This window comes from Giraffa tippelskirchi, chromosome 12 (assembly GCF_054371585.1).
Source record: "Giraffa tippelskirchi isolate mGirTip1 chromosome 12, T2T-mGirTip1v1.2.pri, whole genome shotgun sequence".
In the NCBI taxonomy this organism is placed as follows: Eukaryota; Metazoa; Chordata; class Mammalia; order Artiodactyla; family Giraffidae; genus Giraffa; species Giraffa tippelskirchi.
In genome coordinates this window covers 7,672,134-7,696,575 of record NC_137286.1, presented here as the reverse complement: position 1 = coordinate 7,696,575, position 24,442 = coordinate 7,672,134, and the positions used below count along the sequence as shown (strand labels likewise).

General features: G+C 43.4%; 1 long non-coding RNA gene across 4 annotated transcripts in view; it reads left to right on the top strand.

Annotated features, from left to right (window-relative positions):
• The window catches only part of LOC145528409 (uncharacterized), a 203,472-nt gene that overhangs the window by 102,100 nt on the left and 76,930 nt on the right, over positions 1-24,442 (top strand). The window contains exons 6-7 of one of the 4 annotated variants that reach the window (XR_014070387.1): positions 2,423-2,479; positions 4,103-4,535. The exons of the other annotated variants lie outside the window; for them this stretch is intronic. This is a non-coding gene — a long non-coding RNA (uncharacterized LOC145528409). Of the gene's footprint in view, positions 1-2,422; positions 2,480-4,102; positions 4,536-24,442 lie in introns of those variants that run through there. 4 annotated transcript variants of the gene reach the window in all.

The window sequence follows — 24,442 nt, the reverse complement described above, 5'->3', positions numbered from 1 at the left end:
GAATGGACCCCTATTTTTATCTGGAAGAGACTGGTCTGTAGGGATGCCTCTCAGCTCACTAAGCTCTTACAGCCCTGGACTTCAGATGGGAAGATACTCTTGCCTTAAATCCCCTCTTGTCTCCTGGAAACTCTCTGCCCCTGGAGCTGCACTTGGCTGGCCTGTCTTGCCTTCTGGGTGTCAGGTAGAAGTCTTCTGCTGGTGGAGGCCTTCCCTGATGATCCCATTAAATCAGCTCCCTCCTGGCACCTTGCTGTCTCGCGCCAACTTCCTCCTTTCCTTCCCAGCCTCTACAACCACCCAAAATCACTGTGTTCATTCAGTTTTTCTCTTGTCTCTTTCTCCTGCTAGAACATTATCAGCCTGTTTCTTTTGTTACTTTTGTTTGCTTTAGATTTCAGATGCCACATATAAGTGATGACGTACAGCGCCCGACTTTCTCTGAGTCATATGCCTTTGAAGACCCAGCCACTCTGGCTGGATTCCTTCAAGGTCATTCTTCTACTCTGTCTTATCTCTCTGCATCATGAAAAACATGACACATGTCAACACTCAGCTCACACTGCTCCTTTCACCACCAACAATGTCTCCATCTGTGTACCTTCTCCTTATTTTCTTAGATTCAGCTGAGTTGTTTTTCCGGGGCTGGGTTTTGGGTCACCTTCTGCACTTAGGAAAACTTTGTTGGCCTCCTTGTTGGCCTGCAGCACAATGCAATGTGAGCGGGGTTTTCTGATCTTATTTTCCTACAGACTGCATTTCCCTGACTTATTGGGTAGGCATTCTTTCAGTGAGTCCACTCTATGGACAATGGAAATGGCAGTTAGTTTTAAACCTGACTTTGGTCTTCAGGTGTCTTAGAATTCTGCAGAGAAACAATGCCACCAGAACACACACACACACACACACACACACACACACACACACACACACACACACACACACACACACATACATACTTTCAAAGTGTGGTGCTGGAGGAGACTCTTGAGAGTCCCTTGGACTGTAAGGAGATCAAACTGGTCAATCCTAAAGGAAATCAACCTCAAATATTCATTGGGAGGGCTGAGGCTGAAGCTGAAGCTCCAATACTTTGGCCACCTGATGTGAAGGCAAGATCATTGGAAAAGACCCTGATGCTGGGAAAGACTGAGAGCAGAAGAGGGCGACAGAGGATGAGATGGCTGGATGGCATCACCGATTCAATGGTCATGCCTTTGAACAAACCCTAGAAGATAGTGAAGGAAAGAGAATCCTGGCATGCTGCAGTTCATGGGGTTGCAAAGAGTCGGATATGACTTAGCGCCTGAACAACAAGTATATAATATCACCCACATTACTGAGGGCAATCTGCTTCATTCAAAGGCCAGCAATTTAAATGTTAAACACATCCCCGAAACACTTTCACAGGAACATCCAAAGTAATGTTTGACCAAATATCTGGATACTAGCCTAGTCAAGTTGATACACAGATTCAACCATCACACTAAGAAAGACACTTTCTTTGCCTCGTCTTTGTAAATAACCACTTGATGTGGACAACTGTGTTACTGGTGTGAGCTAAGGTACACCACTAGGAAGCTGCCTGGAGAATCAACTAGGTTTACCCAAACCACGAGGCATCTCGTGGGAGATGCCATTTGTAAATAGCTTTGCCTGCTGTTTCCTTTTTTGTGGATAAGCTGAAGGGTTTAGTCTCTGGGTACCCATCTGGCAACTTTTCCAAGAACTAAATTTGCTTGCACTTTCAAATAAAACTTGTGAGACATTTTGGCTTCACTTTCCCTGTCTCCCTCTCCCTCTCGCCTAAGTGCACTGTTAAATAATGGATTTGTGAAGTGAGTATGAGGCTCTGCTGGTAGAAGCTGGTCAGGAAATGCGTGTGGGCAGCTGGGAGGGTGAGACAAAGCACCAGACAGACCTCCATCTGATTCGGGCTGGTTTGTTTGGGTTGTTTCTCCTCCCTCCCTTGCCTCCTCTTCCCCCAGTCCATCCCGTGACTTTGAGGTTAGTTGGGATTGGATGGGAGACGTGGTCTGCCCTTCCTAGTGCCGTGACCACAGACAGTGCGGAGAAGGGAATACTGCATGTGGTCTTGGAAACCAAATGCCTTTTCTTGGGAAGTAGGAGAAAGAAAATACAAGCACACAAATTAATTAAACACCATCCACAAAAAGACACCCGTGCATCACTGCAGGGTACCCCAAGTCCTCGTCAGAAGGTGTAACCTCGTGTTCCTGCCTTCCCAATCCTTACGCAAATCTCCGTGTGAGAAATAATAATGGGAAGATCCCAGAAGGACCTTGGGTTCATATATTTCTTTATAGCATCTAAGTTTGTTAGATGCTATGGGGGGGGCAGTAGGTATTACAGGCCTGCCCATCCACTCTCAGTCAAAATCCCTTCTCACCTTTCTCCTTAGTGATAAAACCCTGGCTTCCTTTCGGATAACAACAGGCCCAGAAGATCACACTAATAGGTAAGGAGCAGCCAGCCTTACCTTTCCCAGTTTTGGTTTGGTGTAGAGAGATTGTGTCACACAGCTCTGACCAATGGATCACAAGTAACTGTTACTACATGGGGCTTTTGTGAATATTTCTTGATGTGAGCTGGCTCAACTATCATGTGCCCTGTTTGTCCTTATATTGCCTCAGTTTTCCATGGGGACAGTGACAGGTTGCCCTCAAACAGTAAGCTGTCTCATGAATTCACACACATGCACATTTATAACACGCACACATTTATATGTATAAACCCATATCCACACATCACATCATGTCCTCATTCACATGTGTGAAAATGCATGCACACATAAGCCTACATATGTGTACACACCCACACAAACATACCAGAGCTACCAACACATGCAATGCATGCCTGTTAAACACACGTGCTTGCCTTAATACAAATGTATGTAGCGACCTTCTTTATCTGCCATACTCAAATGCATACCCCTTCATGTCTGAACATTTATACACAGAGAAGGACACACACTTACACCCTCTTTGCACACACACAGGATGAATGAAAGGAGAAATGTTTGAGGACTCTGGGAACATAAAGTTGTATGTGAAGAATGATGGGGGGCTTCATCCTTGGGGAATTATAGTTGACCAACTACAGTGCAAAACTGCGGGGTGCTGAGTAATGTTTAACCAGGATTTGGTTTTCAAGGAATTTACAGTTTTCATGGGGAGGGAAAAAATAGATGCCAATGTGATCACATGGAAAGCACTAAAGCCAACCTGAAGAATGTCCCTTCAATAATATTCACCACACTGGCAAAGGTAGGTTGGGGTTTCCTGGGCCAGCATCCTTTCAGAAGTCAAGGATGAGAACCATGTTCACTGACCAAGGCTGCCATGTACAGTTGTGTAGGATGTTTACTGTGCAAGGGACACCGACCTACATCAAGCCTGTTCTCTGATCTTTGAGCCATTCGCTTTCCCCGAGACTGCATCCTTCAAGAAGAGAAGGTGTTTTCTAAGTTGTACCAGGAAGCCCTCTGGGTGGTGGACACAGAAGCACTGACCATGCCTGTAACACTCATCCAGGCCCCCGTGCATAAGCAGGTGCTTAGATCTCTGAAAGAATGTCATTTGGCTCTGAATGTTTTCCTGGGTGATTCCTTGTCAGCTTGGCTTCTGCCCTTGCACTCTCAGGCCTTGAGGTTTACTATGGTGCATTGAATTAGACAAAAAGGATGGCACAGACGAAGCCCATGAAACTGCCTTTAAGCAGCACAGAGCAGCAGAGAAATTGATTAAAATAAGCATTCCTCTAACAGAGTGGCTGGTCCCAGCCTGGAAATTAATTAATGCTAATAGTACACAATCAAAACTGCTTTTTGAATCTTCTTAGAACATTAACTAAAATGTTCATCTTTTTAATGCATTTGCCTGAACCAGTGGGATTAAAAGCCTTGCTTGTTCCATGCAAATGTGAAGGTGAGGAATGAAGAGAAAAAGAAAGAAAGGAGAGAAGGAAGGAGGGAAGGGAGAAGGAGAGAGGGTAAGAGGGGGAGAGGGAGGGAGGGAAAAAGGAAGGAAGGAGATGGTTTGAGCTGTTTCAGTCTTGGATCTTCCTGGTGTTGTCTTTCTAGGTAATCCGAGCCACCTTTGAGAACCTGGTAAGCAGGCCCCGTTAGCCCCATGAGATGGAATGGATGGCCTGGAAATGGGGAATGATCATCTCTGTAATTTACGCCCTGGACTGCCGAAGAGGAAACCAAGGAGAGGAAAGGAGAGAGAATGGACCAGTTAGCTGAGGCTCCCCTGGGTGCCCTGGCTGTGACGGTGCGAGGGAGAGAGTTCCAGGCAGCATGAAAGTTTCCATCCATTCAACAAAGTGGTCCATTTCAGCGGTTTCCAAATAGAAGGGGTTTTGCAGCATCATGTCCCTCAGTAACAAACCATCTACCTATATAATGTGCCTTTAACTCATGGATTTTGCCCCATAGCCACCATGCCAAAGGGTTAAGGAGGTTTGGATGCTCCCAGAATAAAAGTCCCCGGAATAAAAGTCCTGGTGGTCCTTATCCTAGTTTTATTGCTCAGTCATTGATCTACTTATGCATTATTTGATCAGTTCCCACTCACTTACCTGCTGAGTGATGGTGTTCTCATGGAGCTTAGAGTTTGATGTGGGGGACAGACACACAGACAGGGAAGGACGGCGTGACAGTATCATAAAGCTATACCCAAGGTGGACCCCAGTGGAAGGAAGCTGAATCCAGCAAGAGGTGGGGATTGAGGGGCTTTGTGGAGGAGAGGTTAACTGAATGAAGGATGGGGAATGGAGCCAGGGTATGTGTGTGCGTGTGTGTGTGTGTGAATGTGAGTGATGCTGGGGAACCTGGGCAGAGGCAGGCATGGAGAAGTGGCATGGGAAATTGGCAGTACCACTCAAAGGAGATGGATGGAAGCCACATATTATACAAGAGGAAGGAAGGGTGAGTTACTACCTTGGCAATGTGCCGACCCAGTTGAGGAGATATTGTACTGTTTGGCGAGATCGCCAAGAATCATCTATAAAATCAAGAGGAAATACCTATATTGGTAAAGATTGTAAAGCTCCCAATGGACTTACTCAAATCCTCTTTTCTGAAGGTGTGTTTATCCCAATGATCTCTTTCCTAATACTGAGACTGGGCTTCTCAGTGTGAACACTGCTGATGTTTAGGGCCAGACAGGTCTTTGTTGTTGGAAGGTGGTCCTGCGCATCTCAGGATGTTTAGCAGCATCCCGGGCCTTGATCCACTAGATGCTGGTTGTGATGAACAAACCTATCGTCAGGCCCTGTCAAATGTGCCCTGAAAGTGGGGATGAGAGCCATTGGAGAGATGAGAAAGCCATATTGATGATTTTATCAAATCAAAGGGACCAAATCTGTTGACTTGCGCTGACCTTGGTATCCTAAAAGTTGCAACTAATTTCGGCAGCTTACTTCTCTGATTGTCTTTTGACATCATTTCATTTTGACATCATCTCATTTCAGTTTTGGATTTGCATATGTTTTATCTGCAAATCTGGAATGGAATATTCAAATACATTGTGCTCCTTTTAACAATATAATTTAATTCACCCTATCAGTACTTGCTGGTGATACAAGTCCATGGAAGATTTTCATTAAAAAGGGACCATCTATCTTATTATATTATTTTCTCAGTTGAGGTGAGTTCATTTACAAATTTTAGTTTCTTTGATCCCATTTTAAAATAAACCATGATAAGAATAACACTAACACTTTAATATAAACAATCTGTTTCTTTTATAGTTTATTATTTCTGGCATTAAGGGACAGGAATTATGGGGATGCATGGAACTGAGTGACACTAGTTTGAATTCGGACCCCAGATCTTCAAAGCTTGAGCTGTAAGACCTCAGGCCAGTCTGTGATCCTCAACTTCCTTTTCTGTATAGTGGGACTTTGATCTGGTCTCTTGGACTGTTGGAGAATCCACCTGAAATCAAGGCTTCATGGACCTTTGAAAACTGAAAAAACACTATATAAACATAAAGGATTATTAGAATTGTAATTATTACCATTCTTTTGAAAGAGAAAATGAAATAAACTAGGTATCAGAGCATATGAACCTTAGATGTGTCACTTACTGATGGTTTCAGCTCAGGTCTATTACTTAGGGTCTCAAAAATTCTGTCTCTTCATCTGTAAAACTCAACAGTAGAATTCACAGCGTGGGAGTTTGAAGATTACAGACAAAAAAAGTGCACAAAATGCTGAGCACAGTGTGAGGCAGAGTACAGACTCAAGAAAGAGTAACTCTATTATTATTATTACCAGCATGGCTATTATTTCATCACTCTTGTTAATTTTTCAAACACATTTAGCCCTAATTCATATTTTAAAAAAAGATATGGCTGTGTTTTTAACCAAAAGCTATCTTCTGGCATTTAAGCATGGAAGGGGAGTAATATAGAAATGCTATCTCATTTTATTTGCACAATTGCAACAATGTATCTTCTGGGCAACCCATTTAAAAGATGCTGGTATAAGATCATCAAGGGTGAGCCAGGTTGCCCTTGGCAAATCACCTGTAATGGAACCTGGTGTTTGAGTCTCATGAGATCAAATCCACTTTATGGGATTGTAATTGTATTAGTGCTGTTTTATAGATGAGGACATCGTGGGAAGAAGCTGTGTGGAGGCAAAGGCTTTATCATGTTCTCTGCCTTATCTTTGCCCCTAAATCAACACCCACTGCGTAGCAGGCATGCAATAAATTCTGTGATCAATTCAATGGATGGATGAGTGAACGGAGTTCAGAGCATTGCCAAGATGGTCCCAAGAGGAGGAGCAGAAATACCCAGCCAGATGGTCTGGCTTTAGCTACACCTCCAGGTCCGTGGGACACGATGCAGCCCCTGCCAGGGACAGCTGCCCTGGAAATCTATTTCTGTAGCACCTTATCCGCTCCTTTCTTGAAGCACATTTGCACCTTGTCTTGGGTCAACCTCTTATCTGCTCACTGTTCTCTCTCCTGTTCAACTGCAAGTTCCTCGCAGCAATGTCCCTGTGTCTGAGCCACACCTGTGGTCCTGCCGCCATGCTGTAAGGTCTGATAACTTTAAGAGATGTTATTTCAAAGCATCCTCACTGGATTACTTAACAGTCACCTCTATTTGTGCAGCATTTGGTCCCGGGAATGGTATATGCATTTTCTTATTTCATCATCACTGAAATTCCATAAAGTAAGTATCTTTCTTTTTTTTTTTCCTTCTTATCATCATCATCCTTGTTTCACGGGAGAAATAAGAAGATCAAAGAGATGAAATAGAAGCAAGAGTGAGTGTTCAAAGCAACTCCCTGGAGAAGTGACCCCATGCCCTATTCCGTCCCTCATCCATGCCCCCTTTTGGCATGTCCAGCCTCTCCTGGATTCCTCCCCCAACTTCTGGACCCTCGGAGCCCTGGCTCCCAGTGGAGACAAAAACGAGGCAAGTCTTTCCTGGCTGATGCCATGACCGCTGTCACTGCTGCTGGAGGTGTCTCAGGGCTGCTCTAGATATTCCATGGAGGGAACACGAGTCAGTTTGGATACTGTGACATGCTTTGAATCATTAGAAAGTTATTAGCTCAAAAAACAAAAACTCTCAACTGTTTGTCAGATGCTACAGAGAGGAGAACCACACCTTTAACCACTGTCCACTCATGTTTCCTAGTCACTGGCCTTGGATCTTACTGGTGGCCTTGTCACTCCCTCCCCACTTCTAGGTTGGAATCCAGTAGGTTCTGACTTTCCTGAGGATGTGTTAGTCATGCACAAGCTCCTCCTTCCTGTCTCCCTCCAAGGGGCCCCAGCAGGACCCCAGAAGACCTCAGTTGCCTTTCTCTGTCTCTCAGGTCTCCCTTCCTCCCTGGGCAAGTCTCATCTTCCTGGGAGTTGGACCCATGTTCTTCACTTAGGGGCTTTGCCTAGAGGAAGGTGGGAAGCTTAGCTCCGCCCACTTGTCCACCACTGTTGTTGTTCAGTCTCCAAGTTGTGTCCAACTCTTTGAGACCCCATGGACCGCAGCACTCCAGGCTTCCCTGTCCATCACCAACTCCTGGAGCTTGCTCAAACTCGTATCCATTGAGTCAGTGATGCCATCCAACCATCTCCTCCTCTGCTGTCCCCTTCTCCTCCTGCCTTCAATCTTGCCCAGCATCAGGGTCTTTTCCAATGAGTCAGCTTCATAGCATCAGTCCTTCCAATGAATATTCAGGGTTGATTTCCTTTAGGGTTGACTGGTTTGATCTCCTTGCCCACCGCTGTACAGAGTGGCTTTTGTTTGTGACCACTTCTGTCCTTTGCTGGGCAAAGGGGAGAGGAGGGTAGAGAAAACAGATGGCATATGCTAACCCCAGATCCACCATCTCAAAGGGAGACCGAGTCACAGTGGCCTGCTGGGGCTGGCCCCTCATGGAGCCCGCCTCCTCCCTTCTGTCTCACCGACCGTGCTCACTTCTTTCCACCTCCCTCCTCCCCATCAGCTCCTCCCCTCAGTACATCTCTGACCCACATCCTGCGCACACAACATCACACTAGCTCATAGAAAAATGTTCAAGGAGGCTCCTATGAGCCTCCTTCAACTGGCCCAGCCTCATCTCACACAACAGCTTCTGCGATAGTGTCGACTCCTGGCGCCTGCAACAACTTTGCTTGCCTGGAGCTTCAGCCCCATCAGTGCCCCCACCGAAGCCTGCCTCTCCGCCCACCTGCCACACACACAGCCCCCCACTCCACCCCCCAGGTCTCTTCAACCCAGCGCCGACCAGGGCTCCTGCTTCTCCTTTTCCTCCACTAAACTGGGACCCTCCTGTGGGTGGGGGCTGCTCTCAGCCTGGTCTGATTTCTCAGGGCCTGCTTAGATGAGGCTTTGACCCGGAGTAGACACTCCATAAAGTTTTTCATCCCCAAGAAAGATTTTTCACGGCGCCTCTGGAAAGAATGATGGGACTTAAAAAAACTGACAGGATTATTATTGGATTTCATTTATTAAAAAAAAACTTCATATATTTTATTATCCCAAACCTTGCATTCCAAGACATTTTTTTTTATGCCAAATCTGACAAATGGATAGCTTTCCCCAGATTTTTTTTTTCCTTTTAATTATTTGTATTCGTTTTCTGTTTCAAAGACGTTTTAACATTGGGCAACCAGCTGATGACTGAAACCGACATTAATAATGGGAATATTAGAAAAATGAAAATCAGAACTTCTAATGTAAATTGAATGAAATGCTCAACCGGCCAGCCAAACTGAAGGGCTGATTATTCATTCTGAGCACACAGAAGGGGGTGAATGATTTGAGAGGCTGGGGGAAGTGGGCAGTAGGCAGGAAGTGAGATGAAAAGCAGGAAACACCTCAAAACTAAGATGCTGTGTGACCTTGGGCCAGTCTGCTGACCTCTCTGAGTCTGAGTCTCTTCATCTAGATGTTAAAGGGGAATGAATGAGGTAGTGGTTCTTAACGTGAATCCACAAGCTTTCTATCCCTTCAGAGAGAGCTGTGAAAGTGAAAGTTTTAGTCGCTCCATGGTGTCTGACCTTTTGCCACCCCATGGACCGACCATAGCCCACTAGGCTCCTCTGTCCATGGAATCTTCCAGTCAAGAATACTAGAGTGGGTTCCATTCCCTTCTCTAGGGGATCTTTCCCACCCAGGGATCAAAACCCGGTCTCCTGCATTGCAGGCAGATTCTTTACTGTCTGAGCCACCAGGAAAGCCTGAAATCCTGAAGTAATGCGCTGAAGTGTTCTGGATATGCATTTTTCTCCATAGACTATTGACAGCTTTTATCAGGTTTTCAGAGATCTGTGACTCAAAGACATTTAGTAACCCCTAAACTCGGGAAGCGACTTAGCAGCAGCAAACTAGGCGATTTCTAAGCTTCATTTATTCAGGCAGTCATTCATTCAAGTAACAAATATTTATGAGCACTCAGTGGGCATTCTGGAGGCCCTGGGGAGCAGAAGTGAATAGGGAAATCTTTCCTCTCTGAAACTCCTTCCCGGTTGGACTGGGACTCTTAGCATATGCAGGTGAGAGTGCTATCTTGAGTCCTTCCTGCTGTGACGTTGGAAGGTGAACAGCACCTCTCAGCTTTGTGCTTTGGATCAGGTGAGCAGAACCCGGGCTGAGCTGGGCCTCCATGGCCCTGGTGGAGACGCCGAAGAGTCTTGTGGGAAAGACCATCCGTGTGGGAAGGAGAGAGGAGGCAGCCGACGAGGCGCCTGGTCTCAGGGCCTTGGGCGCGATGGACGCAGGGGCCCAGGAGGTCCTCGGGGTTTTCTTTAATTAACAATAATCTTTTGAAGTTCTGACTACCTGGTTTTTGTGGCCAAAACTCCTGTATATCTGGCTCCTCCCTTACCTCTTCGGAACAGTCCCTCAGAGCCACCGAGAGATTGCCTCCCAGGGTTAAGAACCCAGAAAGACAGCCAAATAAAAAAGCTAACCCTCAAATTTTAGGTGGTGCATTTTTTTTTTTCTGTTAACACCAAAATAATAAAATTTATGAAAAACAAATGACATACTAATAGGTAATATTTTTGAGCTCTCTATGTCAGGTTGCTTTTAGGTGTTGGACACCTACTGACTCATTTAATTTCCAGGATCCTCCAAGGGAGGAACCTGTTGGGCTGTCTCACTGATGAAGGAACAGAGGCCTGCAGGAGTTCAGGAGCCCACCCCCTGACAGGGTGTCAAGGTGCAGAGCTGTGTGTCACCCCCTCTGACTGCCTCCCTGGAGAGCTGGGCCTGGTTCATATCTGTCCCAGGAGACTCCTCTTGGTCCGAGTGACTGTATACACTTCAGGCAGATCCGACCCTTTGCGACCGCATGGACTATAGCCCAACAGGCTCCTCTGTCCGTGGAATTCTCCAGGCAAGAACACTGGAGTGGGTTGCCATTTCCTTTTCCAGGGGATCTTCCTGACCCAGGGATTGAACCCTCATTTCCTGCGACTCCTGCATTGCAGGCAGATTTTTTTTTTTTTTTTTTTTGCCTACTGAGCCACCTGGGAAGCCTGGTCTGAGTGACTTTCTCTTCTTAAATCAACTCAGGCAGAGACCAGCAGACTTTTCTGCACCAGCCCAGATCGAAAGTCTGTCAGGACTCTCTCAGGCTCCTCACATCCCCTGTTATAACTTTAAATGAATATGTATACCTATGGTTGATTTATGTTGATGTATGGCAGAAACCAACACAGAATTGCAAAGTAATTATCCCTCAATTAAAAATAGATAAATTTTTTAAAAAAGCATTAAATGAGGAAGCATGGTTATGTTTGCATAGGACTTTATTTATAAACACCAGTCTGCTGACCTTGACAAAGGAAGCTGATAGCTTAGTAGGTAAAGAATCTGGCTCCAACACAGGAGACACAGGAAGTGCAGGGTTGATCCCTGGGTTGGGAAGATTCCCTGGAGAAGGAAATGGCAACCTACTCCAGTCTTCTTGCCAGAGAAATCCCATGGACAGAGGAGCCTGGTGGGCTACATGCCAGTGAGTCACAAAGAATCAGATATGACTGAGCCGCTAAGCACAGTACAGCACAAAGGAAGTTGAGTGGTTAAAACCAAGCCAGCTATTAACAAGCAAGCGGCACTGAGTTCCTTGTTGGCTAGAATGCTCCTAGCCTACTGCAGGCTCCCAGGAGTCAGGTTCCTTATTAATTTGCTGAAAAGGCTTACACTTAAAACACATGAAAAAATGGCATGAATGTCCTGAGACTGCAGAGACAAGCAGGTGTAAATCGCTAGATGAGCCACAAGCTCAGATGCCCCAAGGTCAGAACCTCAGTCTGGACCCCAGCACCCCCTGGTCATGCTTCCTGGAGAACTTATTTAATCTCTCTAAGCCTCTGATGACTCAGATGGTGACTCAGATGGTAAAGAATCTGCCTGCAATGCAGGAGACCTGGGTTCGATCCCTGGGTTGGGAAGATTTCCTGGAGGAGGGAATAGCAACCTACTCCAGTATTCTTGCCTGGTGAATCCCACAGACAAAGGAGCCTGGAGGGCTATACAGTCCCTGGGGTTGCAAAGAGTTGCACACAAGTGAAAGACAACACTTTTAAGCCTCACATTGCTCATTTGCAAATTGAAGCTAGAAATATTATTTCATTCGGCTGGGTGGGGGTTGATGGGTCTCTGTCACTTATAGGGTTGTCACTTGCTTCTCACTTTACCGTGGAGACCCTCCCAGACTCCCTTCCCCTCCTCCATTCCTCTCCAGGTAGCTTGCCTTCTCCCAGAACACGGAGACTCCTTTAACAGGCTCCCAATTTAAAGGAGCAGAATTCCTCAGTGCCTGCTGCCAGATCTCATTTGCTAAACAATCATTTTGCTAACTGGGATTCAGACAATGTAGGAAGAAACACTTGAAAACAGTTTTAATTGGTGTTGAAAATAAGAAGCATGTGTGTGTTGGGGGTGGGGCAATCAGAGCATTATTAAATTTTGCCGCCATAATGACCATTGTAGAATTAGCTGGTTATTTCCCCATTAGGACATAATGACATCCATTGTTGGCAGCCTTGTGTTTGATTATAAGATAATGACAATAATTTATTGTTTGCTGCTCTTTACCTTGAGACAAGGTAACCACAAGTTTAAAAGAAGATGTATAAGAGGTAAATTACATGTTGCTAAATATGAAACAACACCTCACTTGTCCTGGTTTATAACAATAAAAACAACAATTTTAGATAGAACATGTATTTAGTAGGTTTTCCCCCTAGGAGAGACAGAGACACTGATCGTTGCATAATTACTACAAAGGAAAATCCTGCTAAATTGTTAGGTTTAGATACTGTATGTTTAAATCGTATTCTTGAACTATGGAAAGGAAAGGGGTCTTTTTTGAACCTCTTGCTTGCTGTTTGAACCAACCCTTCTGATCGCAGAACTGGAAGATCTGTGCCAGTTGCCATCCCAAAGATCACCAGGGTGGGGGTTTATAACCTCCTTTCCAGGTTTGATGCATGAGACAGCGGGCTCAGGGCCCATGCACTGGGATGACCCTGAGGGATGGGATGGGGGGGAGAGGGAGGAGGAGGGAGAGGGTTCATGATGGGGGACACATGTACACCCATGGCTGATTCATGTGAATGTATGGCAAAAATCACTACAATATTGTAAAGTAAGTAGCCTCCAATTAAAATAAAATAAATTAATTAAAAAATGTAGCACCTATTTACAAATGCAGTTATTCATTGATGAAAGGGAGAAAAGTGTTAGTTACTCAGTCGTGTCTGACTCTTTGCAACCCCAGGGACTGTAGCCTCCCAGGCTCCTCTGGTCCATGGTATATTCTTCAGGCAAAAATACGAGTGGGTTGCCATTCCCTTCTCCAGGGAATCTTCCCAATCTGGGGATCGAACCCAGGTCTCCTCCATTGTAGGCAGATTCTTTACCATCTGAGTCACCAGGGAAGCCCATTCATAGATGGGTCATAGGCCAAAAAGTTCTCTAAAAAAGAACTTTGAATGAAAAAGAGGCCCTTTTTCATTGAGTTGTCTTTGCCTCTGGTCAGCTGTCATCACCTCTGGTCTGCATAGGTTGCTTCTGCTTTGCTCAGATCGATAGAAGGAATCTCTCTTTGGATGGGGAATAGCACATTTTGAGCTCAGGTCTATAAAGGAGTGTGGCTTGAAAGGCTGATACAGCTTAGCCCAGCAGCTAAGCACGCAGGCTGCAGAGCCAAGGCTGTCTGGGTTCTGAATCCTGTTTCCATACTTACAAACGGTATACACATTGCCGAAACATTGCCTGGACCAATAAGGATAGCACTGCCTCATTGAGCTGCTGGGCTGTTTGAGAAAGTTTATAAGTTTACAAAGCTACTCGGAAGAGTCAATGGTACACACTCTTAAACTTTGTCCATCATTTTGAACAGGGTGTAAAATGCGTCAGGCAAGGAGGTTTAAATGGCCATTGGATTGCACTAACATTTGTGGATGTTTTCTCTGTAGACTGTGACTGGAGTTTCTGAACTTCGTTGTTGTTCAGTTGCTCAGTCATGTCTGACTCTTTGCGACCCCATGAATAGCAGCACGCCAGGCTTCCCTGTCCTTCACTATCTTCCGATCTTTCCTCAAACTCATGTTCATTGATTCAGTAATGCCTCTGTCGCCTCCTTCTCCTCCTACCCTCAATCTTTCCCAGCATCAGGGGCTTTTCCAATGAGTCAGTTCTTCGTATCAGGTGGCCAAAGTTTAGGAGCTTCAGCTTCATCATCAGGCCTTCCAATATATAGTCAGGGTTGATTTCCTTTAAGATTGGCTGTTTTGATCTAAACTTACACATTCACTAAAAGCTAGGGGTGGACCATCTCTGAATTTCAGACTCAGAGCCCTGCAGGCACCAAAATACTGCAAGTCTGTCTTAGGAAAGGAAAGAGATATAAAAATGCAGCCTTCTAGAGAAGTCTCAAACCATCTGTTCCTCCCTCCCCCCCTCCCCAATGCAGGAAACCCCCTTCACGCATCCTAGAAAGAAGTTCCTGCTTAGCCAGTCTCAGAGATGAGGACCTCAGTCCTGCACGAGGTGGCAGATACAGGTGCACCCTAATGGTTGGAAAGTTCATCCTCACATCGAGCTGCAGTCTGTGTCCTGTAACTTCTACCACTTTTCCTAGTTTCCCATTTGCAATTCCAGAAACAAGTCAACTCCCTGGCTCCTGCAGGGGGGAAAAAAAAAATGAAACATTTTGGCTGCTTTAGAATCTTTTTCTCCAGGGTAATTGTTTTCCGTTTTTCTTGCAGCTTTCCCAGGAACCTGACCTCCAAGCCACATGTCTTCTTGGTTGCCTGCGTCTTCAGAACCTGGGTCCTACCCCTGTGTTCTGGAGGAAGCTAGCAGCCCAATTTTGATCTGCCATTGAAGGGGGAGGGGTACTTCTTTCCCATCCTGGGATTTCCTCCCAAGTTGTGGGGAGGGGATTCTGCTATAATTCCCATTCCTGGCCAATCTCTGTCTCTTCACTTGCTCTTCCCCAGGGAAGGTGGGGTGAACTCCCTGAGGGGAAATTTAGAAGGGGTGCCCTGGGATGCTCAGCTCAGATCTCTTTTTCCACTGGGAGTCATTTACCCAGAGGACGTGACTTCTACTGATTCCTTGATGCTGTCAGTTTTGTAGAGCTAGGTTCCCCAAACAAAGATGCTCATGATAAGCTCATTCTGGGACTTCAGTGCTAGGAAACCTGTTCATTTGCAGATGGAAACTTCTATCTCCATGAGCTGCTCGATCAGTAATCAAGGCATCCTGTGGCTTCAATCTGCTGACTCTCGCTGGCTTCTCAATAGGTTTCAAATAACATATTCAGATGTTACTTGAAAATCACTGCAGATGGTGACTGCAGTCATGAAATTAAAAGACGTTTGCTCCTTGGAAGAAAAGCTATGACCAACCTAGACAGCATATTAGAAAGCAGAGACATAACTTTGCTGACAAAGGTCCACCTAGTCAAAGCTATGGTTTTTCCAATAATCATGCATGGATGTGAGAGTTGGACTTTAAAGAAAGCTGAGTGCCAAATAAGTGATGCTTTTGAACTGTGGTGTTGGAGAAGACTCTTGAGAGTCCCTTGGACAGCAAGGAGATCCAACCAGTCAATCATAAAGGAAATCAACCCTGAATATTCACTGGAAGGACTGATGCAGAAGCTGAAGTTCCAATACTTTTGCCACCTGATGCAAAGAACTGACTCTTTGGAAAAGACCCTGATGCTGGAAAAGACTGAAGGCAGGAGGAGAAGGGGCCGATGGGATGCAACGGTTGGATGGCACCGACTCGATGGACATGAGTTTGAGCAAGTTTCGGGAGCTGGTGATGGACAGGGAAGCCTGGTGTGCTGCAGTCCATGGGGTCTCAAAGAGTCGAACACGACTGAGTGACTGAACTGAACTGAACATATTCAGAGAGAACTATTAGATTAGGAACTATTAGATTAGAGAACTATTAGAACTATTATAGCAGCATTGTTTACCATAGTCAAGACATGGGAGCAATCTAAGTGTTCATTCGCAGATGAATGGATAAGGATGTGGTACATATACACAATGGAATGCTACTCAGTCATAAAAATGAATGAAATAAAGTCATTTGCATCTCCTTGGATGGACCTAGAGATTGTCATACAAAGTGAAATCGGTCAGAGAGAGAAAGACAAATATCATATGATATCACTTATGTGTGGAATCTAAAAAAAATAACACAAATGAACTTGTTTACAAGATATAAATAAACTCACAGACATAGAATACAAATTTTTGGTTACCCAAGGGGAAAGGGGGGAGGGATAAATTAAGAGTTTGGGGTTAACAGATATATACCACTACCTATAAAATAGATAAGCAACCAGGATCTACTTTATAGCACAGGGAACTATTCTCAATATTTTGTAATAACTTATAAGGAAAGGGAATGTAAAAAAAGAATATGTTTATATATATATATATGGATGTATAACTGAGTCACTTTGCTCTACACGTGAAACTAATACAACATTGTTAATCAACTGGATTATAAAAATTTTTTAAAAATCATATGGAAGAAGGGATATTCTTTATCATATCTCTCTTACATCTCCCAAACCTGGATGTGATTGTTTTGGTATTTCTGCCATTCTATGCTTATTGCTATACATATGTTCTCAGACTACATAGAATCATGGATAATCAAATCTTAGTGGATATACAATGTTTTTAGATTGCATGAAACGTTCTGAAAGAGCTACGTAAATGTCTTGGTTTTCGCAGTTTCCTTTTCAAGCTTACCAGCAGCGGTTTCATGAATGTCTAATCTAGACAAGCTTTGATGAATTGGCCTGAGCAGAATCGTCTCATAATCCAATTGGGCCTCAGTGAGATCGCCACCTCTTTACCCTTATCTCATCGGGACCTGTGACCTTTAAAATAATCACATTTTCCTCTCCATGCATCTTTAAGTTCTTCTCTAATAGAAGGGGACATCCCATCCCAACACTCTGGTGTTTCTTCCTTCAAGAGATCCAACATCCCTTATGGTCTCAATCATCCACGCGGCTGGAGCAATGTTTTCCCAAGCAGTACTTAGTCAGAAAAAAGCAAAGGTTGAAAAACTGGGCAGAAAATGTTCGTGCATACCCAAGCTGAATATTCTCCCTTTTATTTTTCTTTTGAAAATATAAAGTCTGAGCTGTACTTATTCTTACTACAGGAACTGAAAAATCCTTTAGCTCTCATTTTGAAATTATAAAAGTGCCCATATCTTAAAAGGCCCAGATTTATTATTTTATTTCTTTTTTAACATCCATTTTGAAAATATGTAAATACGGAATATTTTTTATAACCTAAATTTATATTTTTCCTTTTAACTTCCAGTGTGGAAAATACGTGTCTGTCCCCCTAACGGTTACTTAATCAAATATTTTCCCATCTGTTCCTAGTACCCAGGTGCCTCTGGTGGTAAAGAACACGCAAGAGAAGTAAGAGAAGGTTCTATCCCTGGTTCTGGAAGATCCCCTGGAGAGAGAAGGAAATGGCAACCCACTCCAGTATTCTTGCCTGGGAAATCTCATGGTTAAAGGAGCCTGGCAGGCTACAGTCCATGGGATCTCGAGAGTTGGACACGACTGAAGCAACTTAGCACATACATAATAGTCTCAGTTGAGAATGGCTTCCCAGGTGGCTCAGTGGTAAAGAATCCACCTGCAATGCAGGAGATGCAGGTTGGATCCCTGAGTCTGGAAGATCCGCTGGAGGAAGAACTGACAATCCACTCCAGTATTCTTACCTGGAAAATCCCATGGACAGAGGACCTGGTGGGTTGTAGTCCATGGGGTGGCAAAGGGTCGGACACAGCTTAGCGGCTGAGCTCAACATGCACCAGTTGGGAAAATATGTATTAAAGAATTATTCTTCTAGTAGAGGGGAAGGAATGATGTGAGCCTATCTAAATGACCTACTCGTGAAAACAAGCAGTTGACTCAGGAAAGTACTTGATGTGTGTGGTTCAGAGGACCAGAGTGTGCTTGTCCATTTGTGTGGCTTCTTCTGTTTGGATATCCAAAAGGTTTTCTCCTCTGACTCATCTGCCTCCACCATCTGTGCAGAGACCTGGCCATTGCTTCTGGAAAGTTCTTGCCAATGCAGAAGCACCTCCCATTCCTAATGAAAACTCAGCAACCTCCCAGGACCCTTAAATTCCCAGTTCTGCCTTTATTTTACCTCTCTTGGCTAAAACAGAAGTGAATCATTTGGGAAACAGGGAGAGTGAAACCAGCATTTCAATTGATTCATTACAGGCAACACTAAATTTTCTACCAACACGAGTATAAGGAAAACTTTCAGCCTTATTTGTGACCTGGCTCTGTCCACCTTGTCCACATCTGTCAGCTCCCAAGGACATGCATCAAAAGCCCCAGCTCCTCTCAACCACCCTATTCCCTATTCATTTAATTCTTTCTCAATTTTTGAAACTCGTCGAAACTACTGCCTTAACTGCAAACCCTTTTCTAACTTCCATGGAACGGAGCAGAGGCTTTTCTTCTCTGCCATACAACGAATGTGGCTTCCCAGTTGGTATTTCAAAGAAGAGGATGTTGATTCAGAGTGAGAAGAAAGTGACATCCCAGAAGCTGGAAAATGTCGCATTTGAGATTAAAAATGAGATTTTTCAGTAAGTCCAGTATTGCTTCTTTTATGCCATACTCTCCACATCTTCTCAAAAACAGGAGTAATTAGACCTATCACACAAGGTAGGAGTAAAGAGTAAATATTTTAAAATGCTGCTGCTGCTGCTAAGTCGCTTCAGTCGTGTCCGACTCTGTGCCACCCCGTAGACGGCAGCCCACCAGGCTCCACCGTCCCTGGGATTCTCCAGGCAAGAACACTGGAGTGGGTTGCCATTTCCCTCTCCAATGCATGAAAGTGAAAAGTGAAAGAGAAGTCGCTCAGTTGTGTCCGACTCTTTGCAACCCCATGGACTGCAGCCCACCAGGCTCCTCCATACATGGGATTCTCCAGGAAAGAGTACTGGAGTGGGTTGCTATTGCCTTCTCCGATTTTAAAATGAGGGATACAGAAAGCCCATTTTACCAGTGGTCAGTTATAAATATGAGGCATGTTATCATTAATGTTTAAGAGGCTGGACGCCTAGATTTCTCTCTTCTGGGCTTTGTGTCATGGGGCTAATGCACCTTCTGAGTTTCAATTCAGTTATCTATATATTTTTTCATTTAAAAATTAATTTTTATTGGAGTATGATTCATTTACAATATTGTGCTAGTTTTTGCTGTAAAACAAAGTGAATCAGTTATACATACACATATATCCACTCTTTATTAGATTCTTTTCCCATTTAGGTCATTACTGCAGCCACAAAATTAAAAAATGCTAGCTCCTTGGAAGGAAAGCTATGACAAGCCTAGACAGCGTATTAAAAAGCAGAGAGATTACTTTTCTGACAAAGATCTGTATAGTCAAAACTGTAGTTTTTCCAGTAGTCATGTATGGATGTGAGAGCTGGACCATAAAGAAGGCTGAGTGCCAAAGGATTGATGCTTTCCAACTGTGGTGCTGGAGAAGACTCTTGAGAGTCCCTTGGACTCGAAAGGAGATCAAACCAGTCAATCCTAAAGGAAATCAGTCCTGAATATTCTTTGGAAGGACTGACGTGGAGCTGAAGTGCCAATACTTTGGCCAACTGATGTGAAGAACTGACTCATTAGAAAAGACCCTGATGCTGGGAAAGACTGAAGGCAGGAGGAGAAGGGAAGACAGAGGATGAGATATTTGGATGGCATCACTGACTCAATGGACAAGAGTGTGAGCAAACTCTGGGATGGTGGTGGACAGGGAAGCCTGGTGTGCTGCAGTCCATGGGGTCACAAAGAGTCCAACATGACTTAGCGACTGTACAACAAATAGGTCATTTTGAGTTGAGTAGAGTTCCCCGGGCTATACAGTAGGTCCTTATTAGATAGCTCTTTATAAAATGTATTTATTTATTGATTTGGCTGTACTGGGTCTTAGTTGTGGCACATGGGGTATTCTTCGATCTTCCTTGTGGCATGTGGGATCTAGTTCCCTGACCAGAGATCAAACCTGGGCCCCTGCATTGGGAGTGCAGAGTCTTAGCCACTGGATCACCAGGGAAGTCCCTGTATTTCATATATAGTAGTGTGTATACATCAATCTAAATTTATCTATAATTAGAATTAATATGCACCTATATATTTTTATTAAACACATATCAGAGTTCCTAGCATATCGTTAGTGTTCGTGAAAAACTCAATTTCATTTTTGTTCTCTTAAATCATATTTATGGGGTTCCCAGGTGATGCTAGTGATAACGAATCCACCTGCCAATGCAGGAGATGTAAGAGAAGCGGGTTCAAATCCCTGGGTACGGAAGATCCTCTGGAGGAGGAAATGGCACTCCATTCCAGTATTCTTGCCAAGGGTCACGAAGAGTCAGAGATGACTGAGTATCTGAGCAAACCACACTTATAGATAAATCAAAGTGTCCTAACATTTGCTTTCTGATTATTCCATGAAATACGTTTTAAATTTTAAGACAAGACCAAGACTGAGTCTTTTTCAGCTAAAATGATGAATTCCTTAATCTCTGTTTACTTCAGAATATTATTACATATTATTATTACCTGTGATCCAAACTCAAATAAATTCCTATTGATTTGTATGTTGTACATCAAAAGACACCAATCATTGCTGATTCAAATGTGGCAAAACTAATGACCACTTTTAATTTCTCTGCCCTTATTTCTCCTTCAAAATTTTTAAAGGTGGAGAGAATTTTCTCTTAACCAGCATTTTCCAGGAAATTATACAAAATCCTCTTTACAGTTAGAAACTAAAAAACAAAACAAAATAACCCTGGTATTATGTGAAATTATGTATTGGGGGTTTGTTCTCTACCGAAGCACTAGTGTTTTAAAATTTCAAAATAAAATAGGTCATCTTGTTCTAGGAATAGTTAACTCTCCTTAAGTTAGAGAACATAAATTTGTGATGGGAATATTTTGAACTGGAAATTTCAATTTCCCTGAAGCAATTTTCCAGCTGGCATGCTAGTGGTAAAGAACCCATCTGCCAAAGCAGGAGACATAAGAGACTCGGGTTCAATGCCTGGGTCTGGAAGATCCCCTGGAGGAGGGCATGGCAACCCACTCCAGTATTCTTGCCTGGAGAATCCCCATGGACAGAGGAGCCTGGCGGGCTACAGTCCATAGGGTCACAAAGAGTTGGACACAACTGAAGCAACTTAGCATGCACGTGTGTGTATGCCATTTGCTTTACCATCCGCTCATCAGTGGACACTTAGGTTGTTTTTATACCTTTGCTATTATGAATAGTGCTACAGTGAACATCAGAATACAGGTACCTCCCCGAGATTGTGATTTCATTTTCTTTAGATAAATACTCAGAAGTGGAATTGCTGGGTCATAGGGCAGTTCTATTTTTAATTTTCTGAGGAACCTCCATACTGTTTTCCAAAGTGGCTGTACCAAGTTAAGTTCCTACCAACAGTGTAAAGTTCCCTTTTCTTCACATGGTCACCAGTCTTTATTATTTCTCATCTTTTTGATGAGAGCCATTCTAACAGGTGTGACATGATATTTCCAGTGGTTTTGATTTGCATTTTCCCTATGATTAGTGATTGAAAATTTTTTCATACAACTATTGGCTATTGGTATGTCTTCTTTGGAAAAATGTCTACGCAAGTCCTTTGCTCATTTTTTAATTGAGTTATTTATTTTCAATATTGATATGTAGGAGTTACTTATGTATTTTGGATATTAACTCCCTATCCAATATATGGCTTATAAAGATTTTCTCCTGTGCCATAGGATGGCTTTTCATCTTGTTGATTGTTCCTTTGCTACACAGAAACTTTTAAGGTTAATGTAGTTCTACTTGTTTATTTTGTTCTTTTTGTTGCTTTTGGTGTCAAATCCAAATATCTTTGTCAAGATAATGTCAAAGAGATATTCCTCAGCATTTTCTTCTAGGGGTTTTATTGTTCAAGGTCTTGCATTTAAGTCTTTAGTTCATTTTGAGTTGTGCTTGATTTAAGCCTGGGGTCTAATTTCATTATTTTACATGAGGTCATTACACTAAGTAAAATGAGCCAGACAGAGAGAGATAAATACTATATGTTATAGGTTATAGATTCCAGTAGTCATGTATCAATGTGAGAGTTTGACCATAAAGAAGGCTGAACGTCGAAGAATTGATGCTTTTGAACTATGGTGCTGGAGAAGACTCTTGAGAGTCCCTTAGACAGCATGGAGATCAAACCAGTCACTCCTAAAGGAAATCAACCCTGAATATTCATTGGAAGAACTGATGCTGAAGCTGAAGCTCTGATATTTTGGCCACCTGATGCAAAGAACCAACTCATTGGAAAAGACCCTAATGCTGGGAAAGATTGTGGGCAAGAGGAGAAGGGGACAACAGAGGATGAGATGATTGGATGGCATCATCAACACAATGGACATGAGTTTGAGTAAGCTCCAGGAGATAGTGAAGGGCAAGGAAAACTGATGGACTTCAGTCCATGGGGTTGCAAAGAGTCAGGCACAACTTAGTGACTGAACAACAACGTATATGTGAAATCTTTAAAAAAAGAAAAAAATAATAATCTCATAGAAATAGAGAGTAGAATGTTAGCTGCTAGGGGCTGGAGATTGAGGAAAATGGGGAGAGGCAGCTAAAAAGATACATACTTTCATTTATAAGATGAATAAGTTCTGAAGACCTAATGTATAGCATAATGACTATAGTTAATGCTGCTGCTGCTGCTGCCAAGTCGAGTCAGTCGTGTCTGACTCTGTGCCACCCCGTAGACGGCAGCCCACCAGGCTCCTCCGTCCCTGGGATTCTCCAGGCAAGAACACTGGAGTGGGTTTCCACTTCCTTCTCCAGAGCATGAAAGTGAAAAGTGAAAGTGAAGTCGCTCAGACATGTCCGGCTCTTTGCAACCCCATGGACTGCAGCCTGCCAGGCTCCTCCGTCCATGGGATTTTCCAGGCAAGAGTACTGGAGTGGGGTGCCATTGCCTTCTCCGCTATAATTAATAATACTACATTAAATACGTGAAATTTGCCGATTAAGTAGAGCTGCAGCAGCAGCAAGCCTCCTCACCAAAAAAGTAATGGAGGCATTAAGAATTATCTCACAATGTATATACATATCAAATTGAACTAATTCCTTTGTACACCTTAAATATATTACAATTTTGTCAATTATACCTCAATCAAGCTGAACTGAAAGCTGGAAAAGGAAATGGAAACCCACTCCAGTATTCTTGCCTCGAGGATTCCATGGACAGAGGAGCCTGGCAGTCTATGGTCCATGGGTCACAAAGAGTCAGACATGATTGAGCGGCTATCAAATGCTCAAAGCTAGAAAAATAATAAATTATGTTAAGAAGCTAGATATGCTTTTAGATGTTTTTAGCTCACACACACACAACCAAAGGGACACAAGAAAGCACTTGGAGGTGAGGGATATGTTTATCACCTTGACTGTGGTGATGGTAACACTAGTGTACACATATCGACACCCATAAAATTATATACATTAATTTTATGCAGTTTTGTACACTAGTTATGCCTCAATAAAGCTGGGAAAAAATGTGGAATATACATACAATGGAGTATTAGTCTACCTGAAAAAAAAAATAAATCCGACAATTTGCAACAAGGTAGATGAATCCAGAAGGCATGATGCTACATGAAATAAGCCAGACAGAGAAAGATTGAAGCTGCATGATTCCATAGCAGTCAAACTCACAAAAGCAGAAGACAGAATGGTGATTTCTAGGGACTAGGGGAATGAGGGCTTGGAGAGTTACTGATCAATGGATATAGTTTTAATTATGCAAGAAGAATGAGTTCTAACAATCAGCTGTACAACCAAGAGCCTATAGATAATAATACAGTTCCATGTACTTCAAAGTGTGTTAAGAGGGTAGATCTCATGTTAAAGTGTTCTTATCACACACACGCACACACATACATAGAAACATAAAGAAAAAGGGAAATGTTTGGAGGTGATAGATATGTTTAGTTCCTTGATAGTGGTGATGGTATCGTGGTTATATATATATATGTCCAAACTCACCAAGATGTATACATTAAATGTGTGAATTTTCTGTATCAATTATGCCTCAATAAAGTGTTTTAGAAAAAGGAAAACTACAGCATGCAACTATTTTTGCAATGCTCTAAAGCTGCTTGATTAAAGTAAGTCAGGGGGGGTATTTTAGTGGAAGTGCTTCCAAAGTGGAAGTTCACTAAAATTGCAACCCATCATATGAGTAAACAACCATCATCCATTCACCGAATAAGACTTTTTGAATAGAGTCACTCTTCTAGGACAGGTATGACTCTGGAAGTGAAGTGTATAAATGCATTAGACACAGGT